Genomic DNA, 14,314 nt, shown 5'->3' on the forward strand with positions numbered 1-14,314 from the left:
TATGGTTGAGTAAACATTTAAGTTTTCCTTTGCAGGAACTGTGCTTTCATCTGACAATTTAAGAGAAAACAAACTCTTAGCAATATGAAAAAAGCATCTCTCAGAAGAACAACAAATTCCTACCAGTCTTGGCAAATTATGTCAAGAATCAAATTTATGAAATAAATGTTATTCCATAAAAATCCATAAGATTTTTTTTTTTTTCATGTACATAAGTGTCCAGATTCTGGACCCAAGTGCTTGCTAAATGTTGATCAAGAGGTGCTTCCAAGGGATTTTTAAAGGTTGTCATTCCCCACTCTTCATGCTGCTCCCAGATTCACTGTCTTAACAGCACAGCCTCGTACCACTGTGATTTATTCTGGAGGACTTGAAGTGGAAGTCAAGGTGAATGTGCCATAGGAGCACCAAAGCAACTTGAAACTACTAATGAGCACTTGCCTGGATCCATAGGAGCTTTACTATGGGAGCAGTTATCCACAGGCTAATTGCAGTGACCTTGGGGCTGTGAAATGCTGGCCTAACTTCTCTTTTATACACCAGTTTAAACGTATGCTGGACTGAGAGCCAGAACACAGAGGGGTTTTATAGGATTGTTATCTTGTTTGTCTCTCCATGTGCCTGGTGCATCTTGTTGTAAATCAAGATGTTAACTTTTATGGGATAAGAACTTTATTTCTATTTTGTGGTTATAAGAAATCTAGTATGGAAACAATGTTCCTTATACAGCTTTACATAATAGTATGACATATGCTTTTAAATAATTGGAGTAATTTAATTCCTTTCCTGAGACCCAGGTCAAACCTGTGTCATTGCAGTTTCCATTTCCACAATTTCATATAATAGTGCCTTATTTCCTGCAGAGCTAGAATGCAGCTTATAAAAACATAAGGGATTTGCTGAATTGGTTACAAGCAAGATAGACAGATGGAGGAAAGAAAGCAAAATCCATGGATTGATTGTGATTTACCTTTCTATTCTCATGCTTGATGTTTCTCTGTGAGTGTTCATGGAGAAAATAGTTATACGGCAGTTTAAAGTGGAATAGGCAACAATTTTTAATTTAAATATTGAAGACCAGAGAAAGGCTTCCTATGAAAAGGAATCTTCAGTCCCATGTTTGATACACTTCCAAGTTCCAAACCCAACTACTGTACACACAATTTTTTTGCTATTGATTATAGTATATTACGGTATAGTGCTGCTACTTACCACAGTATATAACCAGAGCCTTAGAAGCTCTCTGTAGCTGCCTGTTTATATTCTCCAGGGTATGTCTGCAGTGGAGTTCAAAGGGATGGCCTCAGTTTGTGTAGACATACTGAAGTTGATTTTGAATGGTCTAAGTAGAGCTTAGAGAGCAGTATAAATGACCTAGGTAAACGAGAAGGTAAGACAGCCTGTTCTGAGCTGCTGTTGGGAAGCTACTCTCAGCATCTGATCTACATAGTGTAGTACAGAGGTAGAGAAATATTCCTTGCAAAGGACTGAGTCGGCTTTCTAAACAACTTTTATGCACTGTAAGATAGTATGTATCTTAAAATCAGGAGGTCATAGCTTATACAAAGTGAAATCCCAGACTTTATTCAGTTTCCACCCAGAAAGTCCCCTGCAGCTTGGAAGCTTCTGGCTTAAAAATACCTTCTTATTAAAAGCTTGACTCAATGTATATAAATACTACAGACCAATATCAACAGCTCCTCAAAAGACAAAGGCTAGAAGGAAAAACAAAACCCACAAAGAAGTGATATATACAATATCACTAATTTAAACTTGTTAACAAAGTCAAGCACTAAATCCAGGTATTCTGAATCTTAAACCTGAAGTCTGTGCTTGCAGAAAGGCAGTTTAATGATATCCAGGAGTGATTTCTCATGAATGTTTTATGAATGGAATTTGAGATAAGCACCCCAAGGTATAGCTTTATTTCTTCTGAGCTGAAAAGAAAGCTACTGAACAGACACAGCATGACTGGAGAAAGTTTGTAATTAAAGATCTGGAGCCAAAGTTATATCTCAGCCTCCGAAAGATTTATTGGGTTATCTTGACAAGTTGCAGTTGTGTGACTTTGCTGGTACATATGCACGACTGTCCATGAGCATGCACATGGAGCATTTCCGAAATACATCATGGTGTCTGCAAAATGTGGCTGTTAGCTCAGCAGTCTCCACATACTTCCCTGAAGCAGATGTATATTGGCACCTGTTTGCCTTCCCTGTTCATTCCCATCACCGCTTCAAAGGATCTTGCACTTCGCAAGTGAGTGGCCTCTTTGCTGCATAGACTGTGTCCTTGTGCAACTTCCAGTGAGTGCCATGGCACAGGGCTACCGACTGCTTCCTCTGACATGGCTTAAAGGGCTTGAGATGTAAAAGCAGGCTATGCCACTACAGGGACACTGACACTGCCATGGAGGGGTAGGTTTCACCATGATAAGGAGCTTAACTCTCATGGTAACTCATCACTCCTATCAGCAGACTTTGTGACACTACTGTCTCTTTCTTTGCTCAGTTCTCTCACAGGTGAGCTTCCTTCTTGTGTATTGTAACTTGGTTCTTGCAAACAGGAGTTATTCATGATGAGAACATGAAACCTATGCAGCACAAATCCCAGGATCCTCTTTGGTTGACTGATAGCCTGATACTTCAGAAGGAAGAGAGTAAGCAAATGTGTTAGCAGAAAGACCCCCCAAGGAAATGAAAATACAAGCTGTTAGGATGACACAATATGAGATAAAGTTGATCAACTGAACTGACTTGACATACTGACTAGTTCCTGTCAAAGTAGCATAGCATCACCCAAAAGCATACAGCTACCAGGCAGGAATTTGTAAGTACAGGAGCAATTTTTCATCTTCAGAATAGGCATGGCTTTTACTTCCTAAGTTTAGTAATTTGGCTTCCTAAGAAGTGCCTTTTTAAGAGAGCAAACAAGCTTTTGTTAAAACATGGCAATGTTGATGAAATTTGATTTAAAAAGAAAAATTAATAGAGCATTATAAGTCTACGTGCCTTCTAACTCTTTTTCCTTCAGAGATTGATTGCTATTATAGTCTTAAGAGGTATAAAACATTACTCACAAGAGGTAAGCAAAATGCTTTTGATGTATGCTTAGGTCAAATGACCCATAATGAAGACTTTTCAAAATTTAATTTTCTTAAATAGTTCTAAATGATGTCTTTCCAGTTCCCATTTTGACTTTTTAGCTGCCAATGTTTTTTTTTTATGGAAATCCATTTCTATGATGAACTTTACTATCATTTTTTATTTTTTATTTTTTCTTCATTTTGGGTCCAAGAAGTGGCTGAGCAACACCCACAGAAATTGTTTTTTTACCTGGATGTTGACTACTAAGTGATTTTTCAACTACTCTTGCATGTATGACAAAATAAAACCAGATAAAAAAAAATAAAGGAATATCTGATGCTTCAACTTTTAATCAGCACACCTTACATTACTACTTTGGGTCATTTATTGCTGCTTTAGTAGGACAAAACAGGCAGGGAATGGGGAGAGCCAGCCAATCATCTCTTCTTTTCGTGACCTGTCCTAAACCAACAACTTTCAGACTTTTCCCTTGTGCTCCTCCCTCATATTGCCTCCCCAGCAAACTCCTGGCCTTTGTTTTCATAAAGTGCTATGAGAAGGGGCTGACAGTGAGGAGGAGGATGGCACCTCAAGGGAAAATTATAATGCACACCCCAGCTTGAATTTATGATGGTGGGCAAAGGAAGCCTGCGTCTACAAGTGCCTGCCATACTGCCACTTCCATTCCCAGCGATTCTGTGGCCATGCAGCTCCACTCAAAAATCCCTGAATTTTCTTTGAGGCTTCTTCCAAAGGTCATGGACTGCTGACTTGAGCTGAGGTGATGAGAAAAGGGGTTTTCACAAGTGGTTTACATGTAGGTGATTGATTAGTGAGAGAATAGAAATTTTGCAAGATGTGCATTGCTGAAATTAAATATAACTGTTCATGAAGACATGTTCTGCCTAAAAGAAATGTATGCCATGAAAGAATACAGACATAGGCATAAATTCTATATTGTATCCTATATTCAAGGTATACTTGCTAGCACACACACACATACGCAGAGTGTGTATATATGCATATATGTGCATATCATCAGAAGCTATTTCTCAGTTGTGCCTATCAAAATGGTGTCTGTGGTGGAAGCGAACCATCTGCTTCACAGCACTTCTTTTTTTTAAGATCTGCAGTATGGCAGTTTAACACATACAATGTCACTTCAAGCCCTCCTCCCCCAGATGAACTCAAATATGTCACTGGGTCGTCCCATCAGCTCTACGTTGTCTCTGTAAACAGAAACCCTATCTCCCTGCAGTCTGAGTCAGCAGCTGTACTGGAGCAGGACCTACCTTTAAGACTCACAGAATGTGTAATCTGATGTTGAAAAACCCACAGAAGGGTATTTGCCACCTGACTCTGGAATGAACAGCGGCCCTTTAATAGGAGTTTCTACAAATCTGTCTTCACACACAGATGAAACCTCTGTGTCATTGGCTTGACTCTTTCAAGGCTGGAGGAAATCCCTCCACTTTAAACTATTTCTCTGGGAGTTCTGACTCTGAAGTTATTACCTGCCTGTGTGACATTTTAGGACTGATGCAATGTGCTTATCAGTTTTGCATATCATATATTTAATGTGCATATTGTATTTACTTCCAGTTTTGGGATTTAGACATAAATCCCCTTTGGGTATCAAGGAAATGAATATAGCAATTCAAATTTGACTGAAAAGCCTTGGTGATGCACAAATAGCTGACAGGAGCGTGAGCAGACCTAGAGAAGCATTATAAAACAACATGTTGACATACAGCTGCTTTCATTCTGCATCCCATTAGAACTTCTGCACACGTTTTAGTGCCCTCCTGCCAGCACAGCCTGTACGAATTCCCCTCTAGCATTATCATTAAATGTACTCAAGAAATAGGTCACACATAATTATTTTTGCTGACACTGCAGGAGGGCAAAGATGCTTGTGCTAGAAACTGCTACAAGTATTTTCCAGTTGTGGGACACATAATGAATATACTTGGGTGGACAGATTCCTTTTTCCTGTTGCATTTTGATAAATGAGGTACACGTCAGCTTCCACCACAAACCCTGGTGGAATTGAAATACAGTTATTGAGATCCTGGGGCTGATGATATGGCATTATTGACACTGCTCTCTCGTTTATTCATAATAAGGCAGCACAGATTTATCAGTATGTTTTGTCTTTTATTACTTACACACTCCCACCACCAACTGACTTCCCCAGAAAAAAAAAACAGAAAACCACCACAATACTTTGTTGCAAGTTATGTTGTGTGGGAAACTAGGCTAAATAGAATTAACAACATTCTCCACATCAACAGCGCACAGCATGATCTTGTTGAAGAATTATACTGCCTCATAATCCTCAAACAAATAACATTATGCTATAATGGATTGTTTTTTACTTTCTAAGCAGAAGATGGTAGGTTTGTTTTTCCTATTAAACTTAATTTTCATTTCAGACACTTTTCTTGAAGTTCATAGCTGGGAAAAGGAAACTTCTTTTGTGAATCTGTTAGTGTAAACAAAGCTTACTCTCCTGTTTTATAATTTATCATTTATTTCTTTTCTGCTGCTTTGAATCTGAGCATTGATGGAAGAAACTGTTGGTTAATCAAATGCACTTGCCATTCTCGATAGCAAACAAGAATGAATTGTTAAACAGACCATTTATTTCATCTCATTTTCACAAATGGGAAAAAAATATTCCTAAATTAAAATAATAATGATTAAAAACTCCCCACTTCTTGCTTTCCTGCAGCCCTCCGGCAACAAGAATGACTCTGAAAGAGCATCATGATTGAAGCTTAGTCCCTTACCCTCCAGAACCTCTCCTTAATGTATAATTGATAATAGTGATGTGAGCATAGTTTCAGGTCAATTAAATTTTTTATATAATTTTATTATTTTTCCCTTTTTGTTCAATGCTTCAGTCTCTAAATGAAATATTTCCAAATAAAAGAGAAATGTATTTTTCAAAAAAAATTGAAAGAAATCATTCTAGCTTTAAAGGAACATTTTTAATAAACCAAGATTATTTAATAGATGTTAAAACATACTTCTAAATAATGTTGATCTACTTCAGAATATATTACTTACATATAAAATTAAAAGTCTGAAAAATATTATGCCAAGTACTTAAAAATCTTTAGACACTTTTGGCCCCTGGCTATTAATCACTAATAACTGCTTTTCTGCACTGGATTGAGAAGGGAGTCATCTCCCTGCAAATTAAAAAGCCTTGAAGGCAAATACAAATATATAAGAGCTCATTCTATTCCTGATTTTCCTGGGCTTATCCCATCTTGTTGCCACATTCCCTGTTTTTTTTTTTTTTGTCATTACATTGTTTTCTGCCAAACTGAAAAAAGAAAATAGTAACTGCGTAGTTGCAAGAATCTTGTCATGCTCATTTTTCTTTTGTGTTTATCCTGTCTGTATGGTCACTCAGTAAAATATGACCTTCCCAAACACTGCCATCAGCAACTACTTTGGAACAAAGCTCAGTCTCAAAAACATTAAACATAAAAAACTCCACTATACCCACAAAATTTGAAAGATGGTTGTATCTTCCATTATGGATTCCACTTTGACAATTTTAGTGAATTACATTATGTGTACCAGGGGCATGCCACACAGTTTCCTGTTGCTTTTACCTTTACACCATGTTTCAAGGTAGTCTAGTCCGTTGCAATAGACTATGCTGTTATTCTTTCCTGAGAGGTGATGAAGACAGGGACCCACTGCCACCAGGAAAGACCATTGTACTTCAAAGAACACCAAAGTGTTGCTGAATTTAGCTCTTCCTCTTAAGAGCCCTCTGCTGAAGATGATAAACTTCACAGGCTATTAAAGTATAGAATTATGGATGTTTTTCAGAAGATGCATAGGCTGAGAAAGTTGGGGCTGTTCAGCCTGGAGAAGAGAAGGCTGCATGGAGACCTCATAGCAGCCTTCCAGTATCTGAAGGGGGCCTATAGGGATGCTGGGGAGGGACTCTTCATTAGGGACTGTAGTGACAGGACAAGGAGTAACGGGTTAAAACCTGAACAGGGGAAGTTTAGATTGGATATAAGAAGGAAATTCTTTCCTGTTAGGGTGGTGAGGCACTGGAATGGGTTGCCCAGGGAGGTTGTGAATGCTCCATCCCTGGCAGTGTTCAAGGCCAGGTTGGATGAAGCCTTGGTGAGATGGTTTAGTGTGAGGTGTTCCTGCCATGGCAGGGGGGTTGGAACTAGATGATCTTAAGGTCCTTTCCAACCCTAACTATTCTATGATTCTATGATCCTATGACCATCAAGGCAGGAGAACTTGTGTTTACACCCACTCATCAGCTCACACCTGGTAAAAAAGGCCAGATTCTGACTGTATCACTCCTTTTCCTCAAAAAAGGAATCTCCATCAAGTTTCCACATGGATCAGGTAGATGATGACTCTGAATACCCTAATTAATCCATTAGTTTGCAGGCTCAACTCTATCCATGAGCAAGCAGTGTGTAAAGCCTCCTCCTCACTTCTGTATCTCCAGCATACCTTCATGGCTGAGCAGGCATGACATGCTGAAGAGACAACTGCCACAGATGATGCTGCCATAATCCAGTACTGAGATACCAATAGGAGGGGGGATGATATATATAAAAAAAGCACGTGCCTCATGGGAATTCTGCAATATATTTACCTAAACAACCTAAACATTTCCCAGACACTGGGATGGTATAAATAGATCAGTAACAAACTATCAGGAGAAACAAGATTTTTGCAACAAAAGTAGTGGAGGTAAAGGAGATAAGTTAAAGACAGCTAAAAAATCAACACAACAAAATAAATATTAAAATGTTTATATAAAATGAAGGGTGTATTTGCAGACAAGAATTAATTAACCCTCACTCTAAGACATCTCTCAAAAAATCACTCTGGCTGCTCACAGGAGCTGGAAAGATGCATTCATTGTGAAGTTGTGGATTTCCCTACCGAAGGGGAAAATCCAGTTTAATAAGACACATCTTACCAATAGACATGTTTCTTCTTCTAACTTCCTGGGTGTTTTGGCTTGTAGATGAGGGGAATCCACCCATTATCTTCTGTTGCCACCTGCACACTCGCTTCTAAGTGACTGATAGATGTCAACAATGCTCACGGCAACTTGAAGACTGGTGAAGCCAAAGCCAGTGCAGAGCTGTGTTACTGTCCTACTGTTTTTTCTTAGTGTTCCTAGTGACCATTTCCTAGTGTTCTCTGCAAGGTTAAACCTAATGAAAGACCTGCCTGCATTGACCTTGGGCATTAAGGTAACTGGTATTTTAGTAGTCAGGCCAAGAAAATGATACAGACCCAGCTAAGGGCACCAAGGTTCTCGACTAAATGCAGAAGTCAAGGTAGGCACCTCAGAATAAAGTTCATTCTAAGGTGGAATTTTGACATAGCTAGAAAATAGAGAAAGCTGATCCCTCCTCAGAAACTGAGTGCCTCATCTGGAGATGTAGGAAGTCATTACTGTCTCCTCCTATCACATTCTTTCCATAGAGTAGGCATCAAGACACCTGTTATTTCTAAGAACTGGGAAAGAATTGCACTTATAAAGAGATACAGCTGATGGAAACAGTGCTCTTTTTCAAGTGCTCCAAGGTAGGAGCGCTCATTCAGGACTGTGAGACATCAACCAGGACTAGACTGCAAAGCAAAGTAGAATGTGGGACTGTTACCTGTCTCTGAGACCAACTTGCACAGGCCGATCATGTCCAAATAACATATCACTTGGCTCTGCATCTCTGCTTGAGTATGGTATTCCTAAAGCCCTGCATGGAATCTTTTCTTTGGAAGTTTATTTTTTCCTCACTAGAAGTGCCTGAATAAATGGAGGATTAGTGGTGCAAACCAGGATGTCTTTATGGCATGAGACTGAGGATGTGTGTAAATGTGGTCTTGTCTAAACTGCATAGAAGATGAGCCAGGCTATGTTATCAGGCAAGTAGTGAGGATGACTAGCAGTGCCATGCTTGAGGTTTGTTTTGTGTGATGGTGTGACCTCAGCTTGGTATTCTAGGTGTTCCTACACTTCCTTTCTCCCAGGACAACCTCAACCATGAACAAAGCCTGAGGGAGGATAGTCTCCACCTCTCAGGTGGGAGTGCAGGACTTATTGTTAAGAGCACAAGACTGGCTGGATCTAAGTGTCTACGCTGAAGGAAGGGTGCCCAGGGTCCCTGCCACTCCCAAAGGCTCAAAGGCTCATGTATCTTAGAGTGAACTGCCTTGGGTAAAATGCAGAACTGCACGACTAGCTTCCTGCCTGCCTGAGGAAACAATTGGACTTACATTTGCTAGCAAATCTCCATTCAATTGGCAGACTTACAGAAAAAAGAAATAGGGAGCCTGTCCACATGGGCATGTGTATGGGTGTGTGTGTGTTGGGGGGGGGCTGTCCCAATGCCCACTCTTTTAAAGAGAAGAGAAGCTTAATTCTGTCAATATGGATATGTTTAAAATCCATTTACTGGGTTGACACCCTTCACTCAAAAAAAACTTTAGGCAAAGTAATGACTAGTAGTTTAACTATATATATTATAACTATAGTAGTTATATTCCAGCAGTACTTCAGAGAGCATTGGTGACTGAGGTGCTCTGGCTGGAGCAGTCTGCGCATCTCTACAAGCACAAAGAAGAGCCCTTGGCACTCAAGGAGTTTAAAAGTCAAACACAGAGGCTTTTAGAGAGCAAAAGTCTTCTAGGCTGAGAAGGAGAATGATTTTTTTGATTACTGTTTTTTCCTCAGTTTTATCTCTGATCTGTTCCATGTCTTTTATTAGCTGTATTTCTGACTTGCCCTGATGGGACATGTTGGTGCTGAGACAGGGTAGCCTTGGGTCTAAAAGACATGAAAGAGGAAAATTACTTTCTCCACTCATCAGATATAGAACCTGGAACTGATTTTTCAGTTCTCTGCTCTAATTACTGCCTACTGCACCCTTTCTGGGAGTGGTGTGTTTTAGGATTATTGGAACACTGACCTTTGACTATAGACCCCTCTGACTCCTTTCCTCTGTGGATTAATTTGGTTATGTCAATATTTATGTTATAATCTCAGGAATCTGTATTTGTGTTTGGGAACTTATCCAGAATTTGACTGTCTGGGAAAAAAAAAATAGTCTGTTTTGTGTATGTAAAAGCTTTTTCAGGTCAGGCAGAAAAGAAGTAGGTCAAACCTTATATCCTCAAATTTTGATCTAAGGTATGGGAAAACAAAAATAAAAAGGCTTCACATGGCTTAATGCTTATGCTTTGAGACTCTTTTTCTACTAGAGTTACTCTGAGGACACTCATAGAACTGTATACATAGATACTAAGGCAGTGACTAGTAAAGATCACTTTTGTGAAATGGGGCACTTTAAAGTTCATTAACATCTGTATGATCCAGGTACTCATTTTTTTCTCTCTTTCCTTTGTTTGTCTTGGAACTTCAGTACAGTCAAGGACAGTAAAAGGCAGAAAAGTGAGTTTGAAATATATTCAGCTGATATTGTGTGGAGCTGCTATCTGCATGCAGAAGAATAAACTCTATTAATTTCATTACTATGTCTTATCAGTCCTAGGTCAAGCAGTGTATCTGCTGTCATTTTTTTTAAATGGTCAATTATAGCTTTAATTAAATTAAGCTAAGGCTTTAATGACAAATTGTGTAGCTGAAGCCTTTCAGATCCTTCTCTCTTTATCAGTTACAGTTCTGAAATAAGATTGTGCAGTGACACCATTTTCAGGTAAGTTTTTTAACAGTAACAACAGAGGAAATGATATCCTGGATCTTTAACTACCAGGTGTCTGTAAAACAGCTATTCTCTGGGGAGCTGAAAGGAATGCAAAAGGAAGAATTAGCTGTTTTGGCTGGCAGCCTAACCTGCACTGGCATTGCCTGTACTGTGGGAAAACTTACTGCAGTGTCACAGCCCTGCTACTATCAATTAGTGTCAATATGCACAAAGAACACCAGATATAAGGCCAATGTTCTGAAAATACAACAAGCAAAATGATGTTTTGCAGCAAAGCTGAACTTCCACTTTGTATGTGAAAGAGGATCCAGAAAAGGAAAAACAAAAGCAGATTAGTCATACATCTAAATTTAGTTTTTTTCCACATATGCTATGTTTCAGATAGGTCATGGAAAATAATGAAGTCAGTGTTCTGAGATGAAAGGAATCCCACTGTGGCCTGATATGAACTCATGGAAGCCTGATAGGAGGATTTGACAGGGAATGTTGAAGACCTTTTTTTATTATCCTTTTAACAGCAACTCCTATCATGTTGTCAGCTGAGCAAACAAAATTGGCCTCCTCTCCAATATGTTCTATTATCAGAGAGCTGACTTAATTTTCTGACTCTACTTAAAAGTTGCATGTGATTTTTCCTAGAGGAAAAAAGGATCTGTTGACCAGCAGAAGTGTTGCCCCACAGACAGCATGCAGACTTCCTTCTCAAACAGCTAGATAGAACATGGCACACAAGACCCTTGCTTGCAGTGTAGGCATCCTACTCTTTGCTGGTCACTGTGGACAAAGTTTAGAAGTAAGGACTGGTAACCAGTGTTTATTCATTTATCTTTGTAACCTACCCTGTGCATTTTGCTGTGTTGCTCAGTTCTGCAGTAGTGCAGTAAAAGAAGTAAACATAACAGAATACAGAAACTGAACTTTATGCATGCAACTATTCTAATTTACATGTTTTACACTGCTAACTGCCTCTCATGGGTTACAAGACAACACTGACATATTCCTACTGTCAGTATGTATTTACCAAGATCAGAAAGAGAGCTTGGAAATTGGGGCACAATTTGGTTAATATCATTAATAGTGATTAATAGACAATTGGTTAATATCATAATAATTGTGATCAATTTCCTAGTGTCTAAATTAATCAACATGACTGTAACAGGTGAAGCCTGGCTTAAAATCCATCACAGGCTATCAGTACTTTGAGTCTTTTGCCCTGATATACTCCTGTATTTGTTCGCTTACATTTCTTTAACTAATTTGTTTATGTGGAAAGGACCTTGTTATGTGGTTTTAGTGAGTTTTAGAATTGAATTTTTGCCTCATCTAAGGACATACTGCTCAGGTGTTCAGTGTGTGCAAATCAGGATCAGTCTATTATTAATCATAGTTTTGTAGGCCTGCTTGGAAAATAACAATGTTGACAGCAAAATTTATTATTGTTTTCCTGTGCACTGTTCTAGATTATACTCAGCTCAGAGAACACATGTTGAGCTCTCCTCCTCTTAGGAAAGGGTAATGGGCATGACTCCTTGCTCGTCGTAGAAATAATGCAGTATAGTCACAATTACCTGAGCCAACACTGAACAATCCATCTTCAATACTGGGAGCAACCAAAGTTAGTACAGAGTTCCAACTGGCTTTAAATTATGGCTCATAAAATTGCTGACACCTGAATGAATTCAGTTAGAGTTATCGTATGACACTGCATTGCACCATCTAGACAAACTTTGAGGCCCAGGGACTTCAGTCATTGCTGGGCAGCAATCATACGGGTTTTGAGAACCTGGTGTTTGAGGTTAGCTCTGTGGTTAAGTAAGTGTTCAAAAACAGTGTGATAGCCCCTGTTTAAAAACTTGTCTCCATGATATGCTGATGGTGTAAACTGGTGATGATCCTTTCCAAGGGTTATGAAGCTATCGGTTTTGGTACTTGTATCCTTGAAAGCAATAAAAGAAATCCTGGGTGATTCAGCCAGAATTCCTCCTGGTGACACCAGTTGCAATATTGTTCCCTTTGCAACCCTTCAGTTTACTTATAATAGAATCATAAAATCAGAACGGTTGGAAAAGATCTTTAAGACCATTAAGTCCAACCATTACCCCAGGACTGCCCAGACCACCACTAAACTATGTTACTGTGGGCCTCATCTACATGAAAAAAACATGTAGATGGAACACTTCCAGGATCAGTGATACTATCACTTCCCTGGGCAGCCTGTTCCAATACCTGATTACCCTGTCTGTAAAAAAAATTTTCCATTCTAAACCTCCCCTGGTACAGCTTAAGGCCATTTCCTCTAGTCCTATTGCTTGTTACTTGGGAGAAGAGACTGACCCCCACCTCACTACAGTACTTATATATTTGGCAGAAAACTTGCCCTTGAATGGTGATTATGCAAAACAAAGCCTGAAAAAGCAGTTCAGAAAAATCACTCTCTAGTAAGACCTAAATATCTTTTATAGAAGTATTCTCCTAATCTGAATATAGCCATAATAATTGCCTATAAACCATCAGCTCTTTTTTTTTTTTTCAGGTATTCTGCTACATAATACAAATAGGTATAATAAAGTGGGATATAGGCATAGCTCTTTTGCCTATCTCACATTGGTACATGGAACATGATTGGACAGCAAGAAGGCAGAGATGAAGCCTTGGATTCAGCAACACGAACGGCTACATAACCAAGCCAGAATAGTCCTACACATAACTGACATAACTGAGCTAGAAAACACCTCAAAAAGCCACTCACTCTGTCTTCATGCCCAAGAGAGAATCAGCTCTATCTATGGTACTCCTGACAGTTCATCTAATTTATTCTGAAAGACCTTAGAAACTGGAGATTTCACGGTCATACCACACAATCTATTGCAGCATTTCACAACTTTTATTGTTAGGAGGCTCTTGACACCTCAAATAAAGATCTCTTGTTGAAATTTAAAACCACTGTGTTTGGTTGTAACAGCATCCACCTGGAATGTTGTCTGAGCAGGCAGATTTTAAAGTATTTGAAGACTGCTTTTTCCCCTCTCTTCCCTTATTTGGGCTGAAGGGCCCTAGTTCTTCCCATTTTTCCTTGTAATCCCGTATAACTTGTTCTTGTTCTTACAGGGATGATATTTTTTTCTCCAGGTCATTTCATCAAATAATCAAAATTATTTTGAATTTTGGTCCTAAAATCAAAAGTGTGTTCAGGTCTTTCCAGTCAGATTTCCTCTCAAGATCTGAAAAGTTTACTCGTTTTTTCTCTATAATTCAGGATTTTTTAGGGAAAATACCAAGCTTAATGCCAAAGAAACACATCTGATGAGCTTCAATATAAATATAATTATAGTTAAAAGTGAACATGAGAGAGCAATATGCAGTAACTGGTAAATTCAGCCAATTTACTTCTCTTCTCATAGAATCATAGAATCATAGAATAGTTAGGGTTGGAAAGGACCTTAAGATCATCTAGTTCCAACCCCCCTGCCATGGGCAGGGACACCTCACACT

The 14,314-nt window shown here is 39.0% G+C and overlaps 1 long non-coding RNA gene across 1 annotated transcript in view; it reads left to right on the plus strand.

The window, feature by feature from the left end:
• Nucleotides 1-14,073, plus strand: part of LOC134171722 (uncharacterized) — a 48,634-nt gene extending 34,561 nt beyond the window's left edge. The window contains exon 3 of the long non-coding RNA XR_009967713.1: nt 13,356-14,073. This is a non-coding gene — a long non-coding RNA (uncharacterized LOC134171722). The remainder of the gene's footprint in view (nt 1-13,355) is intronic.
• The last annotated feature ends 241 nt before the right edge of the window (nt 14,074-14,314 follow it).

Source organism: Pezoporus occidentalis, unplaced genomic scaffold, assembly GCF_034315485.1.
Source record: "Pezoporus occidentalis ecotype Australia unplaced genomic scaffold, CSIRO_AGI_Poc_V1 ctg42, whole genome shotgun sequence".
NCBI classification, from domain to species: domain Eukaryota; kingdom Metazoa; phylum Chordata; class Aves; order Psittaciformes; family Psittacidae; genus Pezoporus; species Pezoporus occidentalis.